Source organism: Ceratotherium simum, chromosome 8 (assembly GCF_057802395.1).
Source record: "Ceratotherium simum simum isolate JZ-2026a chromosome 8, ASM5780239v1, whole genome shotgun sequence".
NCBI classification, from domain to species: Eukaryota; Metazoa; Chordata; class Mammalia; order Perissodactyla; family Rhinocerotidae; genus Ceratotherium; species Ceratotherium simum.
The window spans coordinates 11,360,970-11,381,020 of record NC_141907.1 but is presented as its reverse complement, the minus strand read 5'-3'; positions in this window follow the sequence as shown (position 1 = coordinate 11,381,020).

Genomic DNA, 20,051 nt, shown 5'->3' with positions numbered 1-20,051 from the left:
GAATCAAGAAAATTGAATTGGAGAGATGTACAAGGAGGTAGAACAAAGAACAGCAGTATGAAAAAGCTAGGTAGGCAAAGTCTGACAAGTATCTAGAGGTGGGGTCAAGTCCTGAGGCTACGATATTCTGAATCCCTAGTGGGGTGCTTTGGTGGGTACGTTGGGTTCACCTAAAAGATCCAAAGGGTGATGGATGATTTAATGTCCCCTACTTTTTATGCTATGAAGGACAAACAAATACTTAAATTGGCTAAATTGGTAAAGGGAATTTTGGGGATCAAATAACTGAAAAATGCAGAGGTATGGCTTCATGTAGATAGCTCAAGCTAGGTCATCAGTGCTTATTTTATCATCTCTGCCCTCTTTTATATTGGCTTCTTTGTCAGCCTGGCTCTTCTAATGGTGGGAAAATGGCTCTAATCCTTGTACTCTTTCACTACCAGGACCAGAAGGAAGGAGAGAACTGCTTCCTTGCAGAAACCACAGTGTGTCAGAGGCTCTAACTTGACTATGAACCCAAGTCTGAATCAATTATTGTGACCAGAGGCACGGCCAGATGATGTGCTGATTGATTCAGGCCAATGGGGCCTCACTTCTGGAAGTAGATTTAACCCATCTTAAACATATTGGCTAAAATTGGGTGGCATTTATTCTCAAAAGTAAAAGGATGGAAAAGACAAAGCCGAGGTGACCAAGAAATGCCCACTCAAATTCATCAATGCAATTATTTCTTATTTTGCAATAATGCTACACATAGGCAGGAGTTAGTTTTATTTATTTATTTATTTTCCTAATTGAAGATGGAGGCAAACATGTATAGCTGAAGAAGGACTGAAGGCAAAATGCTTAAGTAAAACAAGTTTAAGACACCAGGAAAACAATATATCAACATCACCTGAGATTGCTGGTGATTTGAAATGCTAGAGACAGTTTATTCCAACTTCTTATGGGCTACCTCAAACTGTGACCACATCTGGCTTCCACCCAAGATCGTATTCTGTTCTTCCAGATTTGTTTAGCTTTCAGGAAAGAATCATTGGCCTGAATACTTCATTTTCTAACCAACCCCGATAGCAATGATATTTGGCATAATTTTGCATGCTGGCTTGCTTTCAAACCATCAGCCTCCCATCAACACAGTTTGTCTATGAAGGCAAAATCACAGTTTTTGCCCTCTAAATTTTTATGAAGGTTCTCATCTTTAGGGATGTTATATTCAAAGTTGCCAGATGTGCAAATAGTGCCTCAGGCTGATTCTGTGGCCCCATTATAATTGGACTTCCTGTTTTGACATCTCTCTGCTCATACAAAGAGGAACAGGTAGCATCTTGAAGTGAATTCACTGCAACCATTTGGAATGAAACTTTCCAGGTGCAGCAACTGCCATCTCTAACTTAATAGAGAAAATGACAGCATTTGCAGCTTGGAGAGTCACCTCATAAATCTGCTGTCCCACTTTTGGTATACAGATTTTAATTTAGAGTCGATTTATTAGAAATTTCCCAGGCTACTGAGAAAGTAAGCATGGACTGAAATGCCTCCCATAAGAGAATTAATGTCAGAATCACTGGTGTTGTAACATACTGAAGAAATTATATCTCAAATATAGTGGAAAAAAATACCTTATTTAAAATCAAGAGAATTGAATTCTAGATCATGGGTTGTCCCTGAGCAGCTGTGTGACCTTGGGCAATGTTCTTCTAGGGCCTCATTTTCTTCGCTTAAAAATAAAGGGCTGAAATTGGAGAGCCTCCAGTCCTGGTAATCTATTCCGTTTCTGCTTCTGTTAACAATAAGCTAAGGGATAAAGAAGATAGAAAGGGGTAGTACAAACAAATCAGCTCTGAATCTACTCAACACTCACCATCACAATAAAACATACAAAAAAGTTGCAACAAAAAGGAGAAAAAAAAATTTCATTATACTTTATTTTGACTCAGTTACCTAATTTCATTGAGTAACCTCTAATTACATCTACTTAGACCTAACTAGCTAAATTGTGTGGAAGTTTAATTCTATTTCAGAGGATCTCAAGGTTTTTATTCTGCATCAGTGCAGCTGTAGGGTAGCACCCACTAACCCTGTTTCACTCTGGAAGTGCATCTTTGATGGCTGGGCTACCCTATCAGGTTACATCAGAATCACATGCAGTAGAACCTGCAGTAGATATATAGATGCGCCACCCAGGAGCCATTACCTAATTTATAAGCCTCAGTGCAAAATGAAAATGAGGGACTCATTTTTACATAATTAAGAATATCAGAGGGCCAGCCTGGTGGCATAGTGGTTAAGTTTGTGTGCTCCACTCAGGTGGCCCGGGGTTCGCAGTTTCGGATCCTGGGTGTGGACCTAAGCGCTGCTTGTCAAGCCATGCTGTGGCGGCGGCTCGTGTACAAAATAGAGAAAGATAGGCACAGCTGTTAGCCCAGGGCAAATCTTCCTCAGCAAAAAGAGGAGGATTGGCAACAGACGTTAGCTCAGGGTTAATCTTCCTCACACACACACACACACACACAAAAAAACAAAAAGACTATCAGAACAGCAACAGCAGAGCACTGAATCAAACATAGGCCCCTCTAAGTACAGGGCCCTGAGCCACTGCAAAGATCACACGCCCATAAAGCAGGCCCTGGTGCTAACAGATCTCCCTTCAGGGAAGGACTTTTGCCCCAGCTATGAGGAATGCCGAGGATGGCCACAGCTTCAGAAAGCCATCTCGCTCAAGATCACACAACTTCCTGGGGCCAACCATATCCAATCGACTGGCAAGGATAAAAAGGGCTGGTCATTTTAGCCCCATGTGAGACAACTTTGATGGCCATTTCTGCTCCAGAGCATCTTGCGGGTCAGCTGCGGCTCCCTGGGGTGTATCACAGTTTACTTGCTCACTCCACCCAGTTCTGCTTTTCCTGCCCCCTCCACCAGTGTTGTCCCCAAGGGTACTCCTTGCACACTAAACTGTCTCAGAGTCTGCTTCTGGAGATCCCAGATTATTATTTATTTTAAGAATAAAAACTTTGAAAACAATGGATTTTTAATTAAAAACATTCATACAGAAAGAAACTGTACAAAGGGAAAATAAGAATAAAATCACCCAAAGGTTCACACCCAGTAAGGATCGACATTTGTGTTAGCTAAACCTTATCTCAGGTTTCACTCTGTGCTTGTGGACAGATAGGAGGGTCTGGTGGATTGATGGAAAGATAGATACAGATAAAGATAAATAGAAATGAAGTTAATGTGAGGACTAAATAATGTCACATATTGAATCCACACAAGGATTCAAAACAATGCCAGGCACATAGGTGATAACTCTTCCAAATCCTTCCCTGTCTGCTCTTTTCCTGTACCTGTACTTCAATTTCAATTCTATTATATTTCCCGTTCCCCTTTGCAAATATCATTGCATGTTTACTTATAAATGAGGGACCTGAGAGAAATTCAAAAGCAGCAAAAGAGAGAGAGAAATAAAAAGTGCTAAGCTCTCAGGTGGATGCTGCTTAGTGGTATTTCTTTTGCTGTAAAATATAGTAGTTCATATGCGTTAATTGTAATAACAATTGATCTTTTAGGGCCAAAACTCTTAAGGAGGAAAACCTTTCAAAATGGCAGCCAAGACGCACCGCTTCTCCGGCCATGCTGAGGCCGCGTCCCACATACAGCAACTAGAAGGATGTGCAACTATGACGTACAACTGTCTACTGGGGCTTTGGGGGAAAAAAAAATGAGAAGGATTGGCAATAGATGTTAGCTCAGAGCCAGTCTTCCTCAGCAAAAAAAAAGAGGAGGATTGGCATAGATGTTAGCTCAGGGCTGATCTTCCTCATCAAAAAAAAAAAAATTAGTGGAAAAAAAAAAAAAGGCAGCCAATGTAAGTTAAAATGGTGTTCAGTGCCATTGGCCTGAATAACACCTTTTTGCAAGCTGAGAATCCTTACTTACCAGCAAACCCATAATAGAAACAGAAATATAATTCAGAATTCTCTTCCTGGAAGTTTTCTTCACTGAGCTGAATCATAGGAAAACTCGTTATCAGCTAAGATATTTTGTGGCAGGAATTGGTGCTACTCCAACGTTGCAGGTTTCTTTGACAGCCTCAAAACTGTAAGGAATATTGGGAGTCTTGGTCCCTACTAAAGTGAATCCTCCTCCAAAATTTGTGGATTTGACTGAGAAGAGTATTGTAGATCAAGACTCAGAGAGGTTTGGAGGTCCTTGCTGACAATTTATGATCATCATGAAAACCCAAAAATAACCAAACAATACCAGCCATCAAGTCCCAATTAGAAAAACAAAACAAAACAAAAAACTAACCAAAGGGAATGTGTACTTATCTGGAATAAGAAACCGCTTTGAACAAAGCAAACACAAAACATCTTCTGCCCAGATGATATCCTAGGAGAATGCTTTGCCAAATTTAGTTTTTAAGAAGGAAAGTGTTTCTGGAGATCCAAACTAACAATGTCCTTGGTAAAAGGACAGAGGTGTTATGGGAGTCCTCTGCAAACAAACTTGACAGCCCCTAAGTTAACCCTTGGAAAGTCCAAGACCACCAGAATATCAGATCATAGTGAGTCATAAGTGGGCAATCCGTTATGCTGATGGAGGTTATGCATTGTGGAGCCATGTGCAAGTGGGTGTGAATCCTGGCCCTACCACATTCCTTCTGTAATAGTGGACAAGTCACTTAACCTTTCTACACCCCAAATTCCTTGTCTCTAAGTAGTAATGAAGACAACCACACCAAGTGTTATTGTAGAGTTGTCTGAGATATTGTATGTAAGGCACTGGTGCAGAAATGACATACAACACATGACTGCTATTCATGGTATCATCTGTCAGAATTCTGCTACACCTGGAAATGAGGGAGAAAAAGAGGGAAACAGCAAGCCTAAGAAACATGACATTTGAAGTTTTGGAAGCATGTTATGATCCAAAAAGCAATGTGAAACACAAAGTGATCCAGGAGGAAATGAGACACGTAAAGTTGGATGCTTAAAAGGCAAGGGAAGGCTTTCAATACAAATAGAAATATATATAGGAAAATCATCCATAGAAGGCACAGCACCATGCAATTATTACCAAGAGTGTTATTTTGCAGTTCAATGATAAAGAGAGCATGTCAATAACAGCAACAATGGCTTGGAAACTAACAAGAGCTTATTATGCATCAGGTGATGTGCTAAATGCTCACCCTGGATATCTTATTTCATATTTATAAGAACCCTATGAACACAATATAAATAATTAATTGATTTTTGGTTTCCATACTGGGGAAGTCCCAAGATATTAGTTTTTTTTAAGATTTACAATGTGATATTTTGATATATGTATACATTGTGAAATAATTACTATAATCAAGCTAATTAACATATCCATCACTTCACATAGTTACCATTTTGTAACATGTGGTGAGAACACTTAAGATCTACTCCTTTAGCAAATTTCAACTATACAATATAGTATTATTAACTATGGTCACCATGCTGTCCATTCAATCTCCAGAACCTATTAATCCCGTATAACTGAAACTTTGTACTCTTTGACCAACATCGCCTCATTTTATTATTATTATTATTATTATTATTTATTAATCTTCTTTTACAAACATCAAACCAAGGAACAGGAAGGTTTAGCAACATGCTTAAAGTCTCACAACTAGAAAATGGTGGATCCAAGATGCCAATTCAAGTCCCAACTGTCCAACTCTTATCCATCATGTTCTACCACAGCCTGTGGAATTCCACGGGCTTTGCAGCTATCCAGAACCTGCTTTGCATCCTGGCACTGCTGCATATGAGTTGTGTGGTTCTCGACGAATTATTCAATCTTTCTGAACTGCTATTTATTTATTAAGTAAGGAAAATAATAGTTCCTTCCTAGCAGTGTTATTATAAACTGTAGATGTTATTAGTGTTTTCATTAATGTAGAAAAGATTTACTTGTTTTGTTGTTGATTTTCTTGTCTTTTAAGGAAAAAAATTATAACATTTTTCAAACAGAAAGGATTCTTCTGGTCTAATGTTTCCCATTTTATTCCTCACCTCTAAGAATTTTACATTTATATATGCTCCTTGTATTCTCATATAGTTGTTTTTTTTCCTGTAATTTGACTAACTTCAACAATTTAATTACCCAGTTTCATCCCAATCAATAGTATCTGTGAAATCTCAGAGCAGATAAGATGTTTTGTTTTTATTCTAATCCATGTTAAAATAACTAAATATCACAATTTAAAATTTCAACTGTGTCCTAGGACTGGTTTGTGTGCCATTGATGGTATCGGCACTACACTTTGGAAAATGACCGTTTAATCAATCCCCAGATGAGAGTGCTAAGACCCAGAGGCACAATATGCTCCTGATCACACAGATAACTCATGGCTGAGCTTAGAACCTACGTCTCCCAATGATTCACCAACTACACAAGATGGCAACCCCGTTCCTCAAAGCCAAAGTTGCAGGCCCATGGGCTGAGGCTGTTCAAAGAGTAAATGTGGAATTGTCAGTCCATTCAAGAGGAGCAGTTGAGTCTCCCGTGTTGTGAATTGTGTCTCTGAAGCTTCTCCATATGGGTCCAACATTTTCATTCCTATTAAAAATTATGTAAGAGTTTCCTCAAAGCAGGCTTTGAATTGTTGGCAGTTTGCAACTTGGCCAAGTTTGAATTACATATGGTTTGGCACTGTCCAGAGGAAGTGTTCTGGATAATGTTCCTGCCTTAACAGAGGGAGATTTTCAAGACTCTCAGTGAAATTACTGAGAATTAGAATCCTTTTCTGTCCATTGTGTGCAGTAAGAAAGACATTGTTTTCTTCTTGATGTAGAAATAGCAAATACTACTACTAGAAATACTACTACTACTATACACGTCAGGACTATACTCATTCTTGTGAAATGCCCGTATTTGATGCTACTTTCCAGATCCAGATGAACATTCACAGTACTGTTTCCCTCCCCCACTCTGGATATGGTCTTTTAAAGGTTTGACAGACTAGTACCACGTGTGATGAAAGGGGCCAGGATTTGGAACAGGAAAACCAGTTCTGATACTAAATAACCATATGACCTTAGAAGATGTACTTAGCTCATCTAAATTTTATTTCTTTCCTTTTTAAAATGAAGATAATAATAATACCTGTTCAATGAAAGTGAACAATGAAAAACACAGATGTTGTGAGGATGAAAAAAAATATGTATAGGAAAGTCATTTATCATAAGCACAGCACCATACTAATATTACCAAGGGTATTATTAAGGAATTCAATTTTAAAATTGGCATGTATTTCAGCACACTTTTGAAGTGTGAAAAATGTTGGTTAAAAAAAGGGGAAATGTGCACTTATGGTCTCGGTCATTTTATTACTATAGTATTGGCTTCTCCAATTTTTTTTTTAACCTACTGAGCTTATCATGAGGCAGAGATAGAGAGAGGTTCCTGGTGAATTTTTTTTGTTGTTTTATTCTTATTATTATTTTATTTATTTTTTTGCAGGGGAATATTCGCCCTACACCAACATCTGTCCCAATCTTCCTCCTTTTTTCTCCCCTCCCCAATGCCCCAGTCCATAGTTGTGTGTGTAGTTGTAAGTGCTTCTAGTTCTTCTATGTGAGCTGCCTCCATAGCATGGTTATTGACAGACGAGTGGTGTGGTTCCACACCCAGGATCTGAACCAGGGCCGGTGAAGCGGAGCATGCTGTACTTGAACCAGTAGGCCATCAGGGCTGACACCTGGTGAATTGTTTTGTTACTTATTTCATAATAATAACAAATTGCCAAATTTATTAAGCTACATTTTAGACTGGTGAAGTATAATTTTCACTATACTTGAAAAATAATGGAGAGAAACTACTCTTTTGAAATTAATTTTTATTTTTGTCAATCAATTCATGTGCATAATGAAAATTATTATTATTAAAAAGGCTGTAAGTGAAATATAGCAGGGGCTTTGTCCATCTCTCTCTACCCACAAATCCTCTCTCTAGAAGTACCTACTTTTAGCTTTTAAAGCCATCATTTCTGTTATTTATCTCCAAAACTCTAAATAATATGTTTATACTTCGCTGAATAATTGTAAATGTTACCTATTGATTCTGTATCATGGTAGTTGAGTATTTAGCTCAGGATGGAATATAGGAACTGCAACATGTGTCAGTTAGTTTTCAAAATTTCTCTATACTGGTGACTGCAACATGCCTCTCATTCTCCCTCTTTTTAAACAGGAATGTCTATGGTAGTTGTCCTGTCTCTGTTCCAGCATTGTATTTTGGGTGTGCAGGGGCCATATGACTTTGTTTGGTTCCTAAGTCTTTATATTGAGAGGAACTGTACTCAAGGAACCATACCTGAAGAGCCTCACCATTCTTGGTTACAATATGTATACAACATCTTAGACTTTGAGCTAATGCTGTAAGGGGATGCTACTTAGTAAGTCTTGGAAGGAAGAGAATATATTTTGGATTTAGAAGGAATGCAAATGATTCTGATCAGAGAGTGGACTATAGATGATTAAAGATGGCCACAGATTTTGTGATACTCCTCCCTTGGAGAGATGGGGTCTCTTTTTCTCCTCTTGAACCAGGACTGACCTGTGATTGCTTTGACTAATGAAGCATGGGGAAGTGATGTTTTGCCAGTCTACACCCAGCATTTAAGAGGACTTCAAGCTTCTGCCTCAGTATCTCAAATTCCTGAATATATTCTATGTGATAGACCACGTGGAGAAGTCCTGAGACTACGTGAAGAGAGAGAAGGGTCAAGCTAAGTTCAACCTTCAAGCCAACGTGGGAAAGGAAGGTCCAGAATGTGAGTGAAACCACCTTGTACCCTCTATTCTGCTGGTGTTTGAAAATAAAGAATGGCACTTGAATTTGCCCCATTTACTCTGCAGGCTTCCATGTAATCCACATTTTCAGTATCTCACCCTCAACATCTACCAGACATTGTGACTCTGCTTTCAAAACCAGTTTTCATTTCTTCAAAGAATAAATTCTTATCACTTACAGGAATAGGGGAAAAAGAGCTAGCTGCTTCTTCATGGTGTTTGAGAGGGAGTATGGGGATTAAACTCGCATTTAAGCTCCAGATCTTATCTAAATTTTCCATAGTACATAGTAACACTAATTTTAAACATTTCTGAGATTCTTTGGGTTTAACTGACTTAGTTTTCATAGTTATTCCCCTCCCAGGTGGTTAGATTCAGATTTATAGTGTTATTTTGGGACATAAACAACATACCGAATGGGTGCTGTTTATATAGAGACTCATGTTAAGGATTCAACAAATTGTAGCTATGCTTACCTTGTTGTCTTCATATCTATGGTAAAGGGATTAACTATAGTGTAGAGCACAGGTTCGGGAACTGTACTGTCTAGATTCAAATCCTTGTTCTGCTATTTTATAGTTATGAGACTCTGAGCTACTTACTTCTCCTCTCTTTGCGTCAGTGACCCTATCTGTAACAATGGGACCAATTAAACTATCTCATAAGGTTATTGTGAGGACTATATATGGTGATCCATATAAATTGCCAAGCCCCTAGATAATATTGAATGAATATTACCTTTTCTTATTAATAACATCTCTAAGATCCTCTCCAACTCAATGATTCTCAAATGAAGGATCTCTATAATGACATTTATTTGATCAAAATAAAGTATTGAATATGATGGCAGAGTTACTGATTATTCATCTCCTCAACAGCTCATTCATCATCTCTGTGAGTTGTCTGGGTAGCTGGCTTTTGAGGGTTGAGCTTCCAGGTTTTTTGTTTTCTCTCTCTGAGAGGCTGCTGTGTACAGAAGAACCATGGACTAGTTGCATTTCGAGTGTCTTTGTTATTAACCTGGGATATAGAGTTTCCTCCCAAAGACCTGACAAGACATTTTCACATTGTTACAGTACTATTGTTTTTACAAATCATGTGCTATTTGTAGCAGAATGAAACCTGATCATGGTCTTCTTTAGGTAGAACTTCATGAGCAAAGAAAGCATACTCCAAACCATGGAAGCAGTGTTGCTCTTTAAAAGCATTTAAAAATCGGAAACAGAAATGACTCAGTGAACTTTAAACAGAGGCACATAGGTGGGCCTCACTTTATGCAATGGATGTCTTACTAAAAATCAGTGTGAATCCTGCTCTTGACAAGACAGGAACAGCATCGAATTGACTGTGTGATTATTTTGGTAATTTTCAGTGGGCAGTGGGTACTCACTGACAGTTAAGGAGACAAAAATTTATTATAATCTCCAGGGTCAAGTATGTTTCCAGTCACTGAGTATATTACATGAGTAATAAATAGTCCCTCTTCCCAGGGAGCCCACAATCTAGTGGTGACAATGAGTACAAAAGTAAATAATACTCAATATACTTATAAGGTGTGAAAAATTATCAAGCACACTTTTCTTTACCTAATTTCTTGTTCCATAGTGACTTTCCTCATTTAGAGTGCCTTCTATGTTTTTACTATAATGATATTCATTCATCCTTCAACAAACCAACATTTACCTTAAGTCTACTATTTCTAGACCCAATTTTAAGTACTGGGGAAACCAAAGTGAACAAGTCCACTCGTTAAATAATTAATTCCAATAAAATATGGGCTATTTAGAGATGTGGAGCTATATAGAATGACATCTGTATAGGGCCAGAAAAAGTCCTGTGGAAAAGGCAATATAGTTGAGATATGTAATTAACAAGCTGTAAGACACACAGCAAAAATTGACTTTAGCAGAAGATAGAAATTAAAGGTGAAAGTGACTGGGAGAAATGCAAAATCTCAGGAATTCCCAGAACTCTTGTGGAGGATTTTTCAAAGGATGTGGGATCAATTATGATGAAATTCAATTATTCAAAGGACTTCAGTAGACACTGGCATCTAAGTCATACATCCATCCTCACACTAATACTGTCTGGTACTTTATTATCCTCATTCTAACATAAAGGAAAGCTAGTGAATGTTGGAGAAGGGAAAACGCTTGCCCAAGTGTACTCAGCCAGCTCAGCGGCAGAGGATGCATTTACACTCATATCTTCTCATCTGCAAAGTCTAGAATCTTTCACTAACACTTCCTCTTCTGAGGAGTGGCATATATTTCATTATCTCAGCTCAAGATATATAGGTAGCATCAAAAGGGATATAAGCTGTGGCTGCTACTCTATTAGCAGCCAATTCAAACTCACCAATTCTGGGAAACTCTCAGATCAATCCAGTTATTCTTCAAGTCAGTGTGAGCCTGTAATTCAATCATTTGCCAGTTTAAAACAGTTTTGAGTCAAATTCCCAGAAGGCATCACAGTACATTGGCTACTATGTGATTAAAGATCATGAGTTACAACAGCAGTGGTTACCAATGAGAAATGTCCATCGAAAGTATAATTCTGTCCCTTGACATCATGAAGTTAGATAGTGTCCCATAATGCCTCCTGGAGAATTTGGTCATTTTCCTTTGTTGACTCAATCCCCATCTCTTATATGACTAGAGCTGCTGCTGCTCTGGGATTTAGCTGCCACCATCAGATGCCTGGTTTGGACAATCTCTGCCTCTGTTCCCTTTCTGTGGTAACTCTCTAAGAAATAAGCATAATAATATATTATTATGTAAATATGTAATATATATAATTATATATATTATAATATATTATAATAATTATTATATAATTATTATGAAATGAGGCATCCCAACTCTCACACTTAGCCATCTTCACCCTGGAACATGGTCCGTGGAAACTGTTCAGATCTCCTCCACACTTCTAAGGAGACACACGAAAGGATAGTGGGGGTTGCCTCAGAAGTTCTTGTGTCTAGTTAGGCTATGATCCCGTGCCCACCATTTTGTCCTTGACATTTGGAGTGGAATCATCAGTGGTGCTGCCACACTCAATGGCCCCAAGAAGGAAAAGGGAACACCTATTTCTTTAGCATTTAAATTTCCAACCTTCAAAGGAGGTTTTCCTCATATCCCTAGGCACTCAACACTTTCTACTCCTTTCTCCTCTCTTTGTCATGTGATCAGTTGCCAAAAAAGGAAGGGGTGAGTACTTTTATTTGAGGGGCCAAATATTACTTCCTGGGTGATATTATTGTTTATTGAGCTCTTCCTTCAGCTCTTCACTCTTCATTAGAATGAAGTTTGACAAAATTCTCTAGAAATAAGACCTATGGAATTATGAGAGACCTCAAATTCTTCATGATATCTGAATTCATGCATTGTAAGAAGTGCAGTGGTTCATATCAAATGTCAAAATGGTGGGAAAGCCTACAGAAATGCTAAATTATAAAGAAGAGTAGTATCTCTGAGACCAAATCAAAAAAAACTAATACCGTGTGAATTTAGTGGCTTAATTTTGCCTCGATTAGTTAATTAAGTAATTAACATAAGAGTGTGCTTTTCATATTGGCTCTCTGTGTATATATAATAGAACTGTTCATAAGATGAGCAAAGCAGACATTGGGAAGTGCTAACTAATTTCCAAAATGGAACTTTTCAATTGATAAAGTGCTTTCTCATTGTCTTCTTTAAAGAAGTGGCGTAGCATACTATTTGCTGGACTATCTTTCCCCTTGCATGGTGCACCGTTTTTCAACATTTGCTTTTTTTTTTTTCACATTCTTTTAAAAGCAAATGTAAATATAATCAAATACTTTTTTCACAAACCCATCATGAAATAATGTACACAATTGCCTTCTTGGCTTTCTACAAAGAATTCTGGTAATTCTCTGCATCTTTATCAAGTTGTAATTATCACTAAAAAATAATTTAATTCATGGGGCACGTTTGTTAGGACTAAGATGTAGCTTCTGAAACATAGAGTCCCAAAAATCAAGTGGCTTAAATAAACAGAAATTTATTCTGTTATGCAACAGTGTGTCCAGATTCACTTCCGCTCTCTTTACTCTTGGGTGGGTTGTGTGTGGTTAGAAGCCCGGTGAACTGGCCTTTTCCAACCCAACTGGATGCAATTGCCTCCTTAAGACAGAATGGCACTGCCCATTCTTCCTTTATTGCTTCTATAGTTGGAGTACTAGTTGAGGACTGAAAAAGAGCATTAAACATCTCTCTCCTTTATTCAAGTTCTGCACCTATTAAAAATGAAACAAAAAAAAAGGGATATAAACAACCAAAATATTACTTTTATTACTGATAAAAGTGATATCGGAGATAGTGGTTTTTATCTGTGGGCAAATGGGATTCATAACCCTAAACTCAAAAATCATACAGACTTAACTACTCGGTTATGCAAAAATGAGGAAATATGAGAAATGGGGAAGAAGAGTTTTCCCCCAACATAGAAAAATCAAGGAGATGAGAAGGACTCATATCACTGGCCAAGAAAGATTAAAAGGTATTAGATGTTTATAAACTGAATCCTTATAAGTAAGAGAGTCACTTTGAAGTACACAAAGGAATTTCCTTTTTATCATCTCATAAGGATGCCAAATTCTGCAGGTCTGGGACTGTGACAAGAAATTTAAAGCTTCTGACACTGCTGACTAGTCTGACATTTTTGAGCTCAGTTCTTTCTAAGGATTTTCAGAAACTTTTCTTTTTTAGAAACTCTGTACTTGTCATCTAGATTTTAAATTAATTGATATAAAGTAGCATATAGTTTTAGGTGAGTTATTTAAAATAATGTTTTAAAATTTCTATGCAGTTTTATATTTAGATATATAAATATATAATCAAGTTTATAGCATAGTCATTAGAGAATGTGGTCTGTACAATTTTTTAGGTTTTGATGTTAAAATTTATATAATTTTTAAAATCAATTTGCTCATTTGTGTTAAGAAATTTAAAAACATTTATGTTGGTAGTTAGAAAACTCTTTGCTTATCTCAATACTCCTTAGTGTTTTTCTCTTTTTATTTGATCAGACCTTCTCTGTCTCTCTCTCTTTGACTTTTCAAAAATTCAACTCACAGTATTATCATGTTCTATTTTCTTCTTCTTTTTTCTTATTTTAATAGTTCATGTTTTTGTCTTTGTGTTTCTACTTCTGTTATTTACTGTTATTCTTTTACTATATTGAATTGAATAGTTTGATCATGTATTCTGTCTTTCCTGTTTTATAGTCTTTAAGAGCATCTCAACAATTTAGCATTGTCTTTTTATTTGATTCCACGTTCTATAATTTCAGTTTTGATTTCCTATTAAAATAATTTTAGCTTGTTGTTTGATACCTTGCTAAACTGTCAAATTAGAACAGAAGATACAAGCAAGAATTCTGAAAGATTTTATTTTGGATATCTTTTCTTAGAAGTAGCTCAACAAAGAAGATGAAATAGAATCGCAGAGGCAGAGGCCCCAAATCATTAGTGGAATGATGGAACATCTCACAATGGCTATTGTACAACTTCTCTAGAGGCCCAAAAATCTAGGGGAGAGCAGGCCTGCAATGAGAAGCTTAGTGTTTATGGCTTGTGCAGGAGAATCACATAAATATAATTATATAAATAGAATTGTGTATGCCCTTTCTATATTCCTTTAAGGTTACCACCCAATTCAAAAATAAATTTATTCTCTTTAATACGGCTCACAAGGTCTTGCACACTCCATTCATCCAACATAACAAGCTGCTCCAAGTTTCATAATTTTTCCAACAACATGCTGTTAGCTCTTCACTATTCTAGGTATAGGGGAGACCGTGATAAACAAGACTTATAAGGTCACTCCTCCCAAGGTGAATATGTTATTCTAGAAGGGGAGAGAGATAACAAGTTGTTAAACATAAAATGATCAAAATTCCTTTGACTGTTTCGGAGAGTAATAAAACATATTTCAAAAATTTAAAAGGGTGATATGAAGCTAGTGAGAAAAGGCCCCTCTGAGGAGGTAAAGTGAGACCAGAAGGACAGGAAGAGTCTAATTATTTGACTACCTGAGGGCAGACTATTCCTAGCATATGGGTTAAGTAGAGGGAACAGCGAGTGAAAAGACCATGAGGCAGGAAGCCACTAGGCTTAAATGAGAAGATAAAAGAAGGCCAGGGTTTCTGGAGTGTAATTAGCAAAGAGGTAGACTGGTAGGGGAGTGAGACTGAAGAGGCAGGCAGAGGCAACCACTAAATATTGGAAACACTCCTCATAATAAAGGCAATGCAAAAGCGAACAACAGTGAGGTACTGATCCCCATCATTAAATCTGCAAGATTTATAAGATGGACAATACCACACATTGAAAAGGATTGCTTATACGTGCTTTGTGGTGGTACAAATCGATATAACTACTTTGGAGAGTGAATTTTAAAATGTCCGTCCTGTATGACCCAGTACTTCCCCTCCTAGGTATGTACCCCAGAGAAATGATCTCCTATGTGGACCAGATTGTTCATAGCATTGTTGTTGTGAACAGCAAAACAAAATGACAACAACAACAAAATAGACTGGGAACATCCTGAGTGTACATCAGCATAGTACTAAGCGTATGAAGTGTACTAAGTGTAGTAGTCCATCACTTATTACTTATATATATATTTTAATATGATGGACTACTACACAACAATGGAAGTGAATAAATAAGAGCTATAGGTAATCCCCTGGATGAAACTCACAGTCTTGATAGGACAAAAAAGTTACAGAAAAATACTTGTAGTGTGATTCCATTTATGTACATATTTTGATTTTTATTTTGAAATAATTATAGACTCCCAAGAAGTTTCAAAAGAGTGCAGTGAGATCTAACGTATCCACTACTCGGCTTTCCTCGATAGTAACATCTTACTTAAGTATAATGCATTATTAAAACTGGAAAATTGACATTGATCTAATATAATTAACTAGACTGCAAACCTCACTCAGATTTCACCGGTTTTAAATGCACTAATTTTTTTGTATGTCTATGGTTTATATGTACAAGTTCTATGACATTTTATCATCCATAAAGATATGTATAACCACCGCCACAGTCAAGATACGGGACCATTCCTTCACTGATTAGGAAATCCCTCATGCTACCCCTCTATGGTCATGTCTTTTCTTTCAACCAGACTAACACTGATCTATTCTCAACCTCTATAATTTTCTTGTTTTGAGGATGTTATATAAATGGAATCATAGGGTATGCAACCTTTTGAGACTGAATTTTTTAAAATCCAGCATGATGCTTTTGAGACATATTCATCCAACAATTTGTTTCTTTTTATTGCTGACTAGTATTCCCTTGTGTGATGTACCAGAGTTTGTTTAACCATTCACCTCTTGAAGGACATTTGGATTGTTTCCAGTTTTGGGCTATTACTAATAAAGCTGCTATGAATAGTTGTGTGTAGATTTTAGTGCGAACGTACATTTTCAATTCTTTTGGGTAAACACTCTAGGGCAGCATTGCTGGGTCGTACGGTAAATGAATGTTTAACTTTGAAAGAAAGTGCCAAAGTGTTTTCTAGACCAGCTGGACTATTTTCCGTTCCCTCAAACAGTGTGTGAGTGATCCAGTTTCTCTACATGGTCTCTAGCGTTTGGTATTGTCAGTATTATTTCAGACATTTTTTAGAGTGATTATAAACAGTTTGTGCTTTGAATTTTGGTTTCTGATAGATTATTGATGGTATAAAGAAATATAATTGAGTTTCATGATGTTTACTTGTATCCTGTGACATATTACCTAATAGGATAATATCTAGACTAAGTCAATTCTAAAATTAATCTGGAAATGGTAACTTAAAATAAGACAAAGGAGCAATTGTTTCACCAGATATTAAGACATAAGATATGAAATGATAGTAATTAACACAATAAGGTATTGTCATAAGAATAAACAAGTAAACCTATTAGTTTATTCTCTATTCTCTATTCTGAGTAGGAAATCCACAGACGTATATATTTCACAGACTTCATGTATATATTTCATGTGGAATATGTAATTTCAAATCACTGTTGAATAGATGGACTTAATAAATTATTTTTAAAGTTTTAAAAATTATCATTTTAAAAATAATTTTAGAAAAGTTGATTTATATTAAAAATTAACTTAGAACACATCCCTACACACATAAAAAATAAAGGCCAGATATCTTAGAGTGAAAAATAAACATAACTATTAGAACAAAGTATTAGAAAAATAGAAGATAATGTTTTTTATAATTTTGATGTTACAAAGCCTTCTTCACAAAGACATAAAACTCAGAAGATATAAAGGAAAGGATTGATAAAAATTAAAAACTTCTATTTTACAAAAGCCACCAAGCATAAAATTAAGATACAAGTGACATTCTGAGAAAAAATATTTAACATAATATAAAATTAATATACAGAATATGTAAGTAATACTTATAAACCAGTATTGAAAATACAAATAATACAATTAAAAATGGGAAAAGATATATGAACAGCTTACCAAAAATAAATACAATTACCAATATGAATCTTTATTAGTAATCAATAATTTCTTTTTTCTATCAATTTGTCAGAAACTTTGGAGAACTGGCACTTCCTGGTGATGATGTTAGGGAGAGGATAAGGGTATTCTTAAAAACTACTATTGGAATGTAAACTGACACAGCCCTTATGGAGGAGGTGATATAAAAAAAAGAAAATAATATGACTAGCTTAACAGAAATAAGGAAAAATTAAAGAAAATAAATAAAATTATAATAGCAGAAATAAAATAAAACAAATGTGATTATAATAAAATTCAGTGGGTTAAATTACTATTTTAAAGGACAAAGACTCTCTTTTAAATTTATTTAAGTTAGAGAGGGGAAAATCTTTCCTTCAGAACTTTGAGCCCATGACTCTACAGTTGTTCAGTACTTGGAATTGATGCTGAGAAGACTCACCAGGTGATGGTCCAATTTTGGTTCTTTTGTGTGTGATTTATATATTTTCTTTAGAAAATTAATCACTGATGTGCATTTAATGAAGATGTGTTGATATTGTGGGCCTTTATTGTTTGATTAATTATACTCGTCTGCTAGTCAGCCCTTTGAATTTGAGAGTTATTCATTAATTTTAAGATTATTCTGAATTATGTTTATTTGTCTTAATTTCTTCGCTTCTTGTATTATTTTAGGACCCCACCTAAGACATTCTGTAATGATCTTTTATGTTTCTTTTCTGTTACCTTTATTTTATGTTCTTTGGTTTTTTTTTGTTTTTGTTTTGGTGGGGGGAAGATTAGCCCTGAGCTAACATCTGTCACCAATCTTCCTCTTTTTGCTTAGGAAGATTGGCCCTGGGCTAACATCCCAGCCCATCCTCCTCCATTTTATATGTGGGACACCTGCCACAGCATGGCTTGATAAGCAGTGTGCAGGCCCATACCCAGGATCCGAGTCCATGAACCCCTGGCCGCTGAAGTGGAACGCGTGAACCCAACCACTATGCCACCAGGCTGGCTCCTGTTCTTTGGTGTTTTGGTCTATGCTTTGGATAATTTTGTTAATTTTATTTTCCAGAGTTTCTACTTTTTTTTTTTAACTCATAGTTTTATTCTCTAAGAGATAATCTTTGTTCTCTGCTAATTTAATTTCTTTTTCCTTTTATTTGGTCCCTGATTTGTGGATATAATATCTTTTTCAATCTTCCTGAAGATATAAATTAGAGCTTTTTAAAAGTTCTCTACTATTCCCTGAATTACCCCCTATTTATTCTTGTTGCAGTACTTTCTTCGCTTATTCAAGTCTTTCTCTTTCATGATGTTGCTTCTCTTTATAGACCTACTGATCTTTGAGTTTATGTTTACGTTTAAGAAGAAAGCCTGAGTAGCTACTATGAGTTTTCTCTTCATTTTTTCCTATAAGGCCTCACATCTGAGTGGAAGCTTTGATGGAAAGGAGACATCAATGCAAGACTTTGTTTTAAGATCATTAGGTAGAAAAAGGACTTTGGGGCTACTGGGCTCCAAATGAAGGTTGAGGAAGGAATTAAGTTTGGCCAACACCCACATAAGAAGCCTTAGCTTTCACCATACGGTTTACTCAATTTCTTCAGACAACAGACCCCACTTCACGACTATGGTAAACATCAGTCCACCTCTGTGCTATGCAAGAGGAGACACACTGTTAAGTAGATGTTGAATTATTTCCCCTATTTTCAGCTCCATTTCTCATTCCCATCTTCCAATGCACTTGTTGACTCTGAGCCCATGGCTTTTCTGGGTCCCTATGAGCGGATGAGCTCTCACCTCTTCTCTAGCCTCCTAACGGTGTATCCTGGATTGGTGCTGCTTCTGAATATTCATTTATGAACTTGTTCCTTTCTTCTTCTATTTGGTAATTTGCTGAAACTTCTCCACTGTCATCAGTAGTGACTCCTCCAGTCCTTTGTTTTCTCATATGACTGTATTCCTTTCTGTACTTCTTGAGTTTTTTTACTTCTATTTCAGTGGAATCTCAAGAGAGATAGAAGGTAAATGTAGGAATTGAGTTCTACGTCTTGCACCAGACAGTGCTTGTCTATTGAGTGAATGAAGGAATGTTCAGATTCTCAAAAGGATTTGTTGAGTAAATGAGCAAGAATTAAACAGAATTGGGAAACAAAGGAAATGCCCCAATAGAGAGTATAAGCAACTTAGGTAACAAAATGAAAACAAGATTTTTTAGGTTATGATAAATTTAACTCAAGAAATAATTTTCAAAATGTTTGATGCATTTTGTTTTCTTACATTGGGCAGGCACTCAGTCCATGAGGTGGAACTAAACTGAACACATTCTGCTCTTGCCATACGACATCCCCGAGTAATTTTTGCCCCAGTGTTCAGTAACAATCCCAGAAGATCCCAGCAAGAAAAATTTCTTTGCAATAATCTGGCTAAATGCCACTCATTCCTTTCTGACCTCATCTCTTGTTCATTCTTTATCCGTGGGATCTTGAAAACATTGTTGGAATAGACTCAGATGCCAGCGTTCATCTTCTGTTTGTGTCCTTCACAAGCCCTGTAATCTGACCTTGCTTCACGCAGTTCTCTCTTGAGCTTTCTGACCTCCGTGCTACTGTTCACCTGGGTCCTTCTCCCTGGAATGCATTCCTTCATTCTGATCCATAATCAACACAAATTAGGGTGATTTCCCTGCTTACAAATGTGTCTCTAATGACTATGCCCTCCCCATACTA